Source organism: Aptenodytes forsteri, unplaced genomic scaffold, assembly GCF_000699145.1.
Source record: "Aptenodytes forsteri isolate BGI_AS27 unplaced genomic scaffold, ASM69914v1 Scaffold245, whole genome shotgun sequence".
Taxonomy (NCBI): domain Eukaryota; kingdom Metazoa; phylum Chordata; class Aves; order Sphenisciformes; family Spheniscidae; genus Aptenodytes; species Aptenodytes forsteri.
The window spans coordinates 1,870,048-1,873,383 of NW_008795686.1; positions in this window are offsets into that span (position 1 = coordinate 1,870,048).

Genomic DNA, 3,336 nt, shown 5'->3' on the forward strand with positions numbered 1-3,336 from the left:
CAAACTTTACTCAGACTAGTTCCAAGGAAAGATATGAATGAATCAGGATTTGGAAAGGACTGCAAGTATGTCTGGTATAGGCAAGGTCTTAGAGTTCATTTTGAAGGTACTTTGTTTTGTGCTATTGTCAATAGCAGCACTTTTTGGTACTCAAAGTTACTTCCAGCGAGTCTCCATTTACCATGGTCTGTTCTCATGAAACTCAGGTTTGGGGCTGTGTATGTGTGCGTACGCGTGTGTGTACAAGGCTGAGGTTGGGCTGCATTGGGATCTGAAGACTTTGTATTCATTCACAGCATTTCCCAACCAAGTCCAGAGTTCTCTGAACTTCTCTCCTGTTGGCTGATGCCTCCTCGGCATCTCCCCGCTCGCCGGTCTGGCGCAGCACCCCACAGAGAAGAGCCGTAACACACCCAGCCCACCAGCAGGTTGCCCAACCGTGCTGCGGGGGGAGCGGGACGGAGCCAGCGGCTGCCCAGAGCAGCTGCTGGCAGCTGCGCGCGAGGTGACAGGGAGGGGAGGAAAAGGGCACAACCACAACAGCCTGAATTCTCCAGAAATTTGTATCTGGAGGTGTGCTGATACATTCATGTGCTACCTGGGTGGAGAACAGCTAGGAATATTCTTCAGTCATACAGCTGCTGTTTCCAGCAAGATAATTGTGTAGCGACACAGTGAATAATATAAAGAAGTTTTCCGGTGATTGCTGCCCGGCGGTGTCTTTCCATCTCTAGCAGGCAGAGAACAAAAAATCAGGTCAATCATCTCATTTTTAATGTTTTAGTTGCCCTCGGACTCTGTACGAGATAGGCCAAGCCAGCCATGCTAAGGCATTGTTAAGCAGAGATGGAGAGAGCTGCTGTGCCAGAGGTGGGAGGATGCGGGGCTGCCGTACCCCTGTGCGGCCACCGGCGCTCCCATTGCAGCCAGGGCTGCCGAGGGGGCCCCCGAGCTCCCCTCCGCCCAGCCTGTTCATCCGCGCTCGATACACTGTGCATCCAGCCACCTGGAAATGGTGCCTCTCGATGTCCATCTTGCTACCGCCTATTGGGGTTTTTTTAGTATATTGAACATCTATTTTCATTTTTAACTTTGTCAAGAGGAGATAGGAAAAACCACTGTGGTGGTACCTTCCATTTCTCTCTCCACTATGAATAACTGCCCTCAATAGAAGGATTAGAAACAAATGGAAGAGAGGAGGAATGATATTACTAAACTTTTCACGATGCAGTTGTGATGAACTTGTGCTGTATCTTTTTTCCAAACTTCTTTTGAGGGAGTTTTTTAGACTTCCTAGGCCCTCCCTAGACTTCTTTGTTTCTGCCAAGTCAACCCGAGACAGAAGCTGCTGCTTTTAATACCTAGTGATGATAGCAGTATTGATGTTTATTATGTTTTTAACAAAAACAAACACCTCTGGCTGAATCAACACTAGCTTTTGGACTGAAGTAGTGTTGCTGCTCAGAAGTGAATCCCCTGATTGTCCGTAGGTACCACACGTTGGCTGTGTTGGCAGAGCAGCTGTGGCCCACAGACTCGATTCCTCTTGGAAAAAAAAACTAAACTGGAAGTTTTGCTCCAGCTGGGCACCAATTCCTAGCATAGACACAGCTGAAAAGTCACAGCTTTTTGCTTTTTTTTCTGCCAAAGAGAGCATGTTCCTGTTTTAGGCACCATGTCATGGGCAAAAGGAAGGCAGAATGATGTTACAGTCAAGGTACATGTAGTTCAGTCAAGAAAATACTGACAATTCTTAAACTGAGCAGAATTCACCTAGAGAGTGCGCTCTCTGCTGTGTGGCCGAGCTGAATGAACATCTCACACCGAGGACTTTATTAGACAAATATACACAAATGCATACAGAAATACATTTACTGCTTTTAATCTTCATTTTTTCTAGAGCAGGACTGAGAGTATGGGTGAGGTGAAGGGACTAATTGAACAATATTGTGAGAACATACAGAAAGATATGTTTCACATCGCACATCTTGTGTTCCTATTAATTCCTTGAGCAGTACAAACAAGCTGTGTAATACGATCAAAATTCCATCAAAGAATTACTGCTCACATTGACAAGTTAAAAAAAAGCCCTTTTCCTTCCAAAAATATGTATTTGTCATTAAAGGGACAAAGCATGTTCATGAGCTGAATTAATGCTTTTATTAGCAGCAGCATTACCAGTATCAGTCATAATTGGAATGATCTCTGTAACTCATGCAAATATTTCTAAATTTCTCGCAATGTAATTCACCTTAATTCAATTTCTTGCTACAATTCTTAATGATTTCTACTGATTTAAAGCAACGTGGGCTTTCACATTCAGGTGGGGCAGAAGAGCAAAAAATCCCGAGTATACATGTACCCTAGATAAAGTACTGTGCTGATAAAGTTCTATTTCCCCTATATTTAGACAGTTTATTAAAAAAAAAATGCACCCTCTATCTAGTGTCCATTAATTAGGGGAAGAGAAGTGAAAAGAATTGCACATCAATGCAAATAATTCTTAATTTATACAGAGAGCGTGATGATTAATATCCCGTGTACCTTTCTGAACTGAGAAAGTGTAAATGCAACGATTTTGACTGGAAACGATTTCCCCTTTTCTTTCAGGTGGCTGGGGGGTGATTTGCAGGTGCTTACAGTGAGAAAGGGAGGGTGAGGTGAGGACAGGGCTTGGCTGGCCTTGCTCCTTTAGCAAAGCCCTACGGTGTCAACGGCTTCCTTCCGAACTGTGTTCACCTTGTCTTCAGCAGACCAGTATTCTCCAGAATGAACTTCTGCCTATTTTTCTTCGTAAGTGTGCAAGTAATAACAACTTAAGAGAGGTTAAAAATCACACTTCATGGGGAAATGAAACAAGATGCATATAAAACAGCATTAAATCCTACTGGCCAGTATAAATGCACCAATACATTCTGCAGTATTTGAAATACTGCTAAAATTTCATTGCAACGTGCTGAGAAACACAAGTTAAACGAAATGTTGACTACTTCTAGCCAGGGTTTTCTCAGTTTCTTGGGGATAGCTTAATCTAGCTTAATCTAGCTTAATATGGGATGAGCCACCAGGGTCCGATCTTCGCCCTTGTTCTAGAAATCAGTTATCCGGCTGCAGTGATATTGCTAATTTGCTTATAAATAAGGAGGTAGTTACTCCCTTTGAAAGATTAATTCACGTGCCCTGGTGAACTGTGGTTCACCTGAGCAAAGCCAGACCGGGAATGGGGAGTCGCTCAGCTTGGCTGTGTTTTAACCTCCCCGAGTTTCCTAAATTCACGCCGAGGGCAGCGATGCCTCAGTGTTGCAGGTGGGCAGCAACACTGCCCCCCCCCACCCC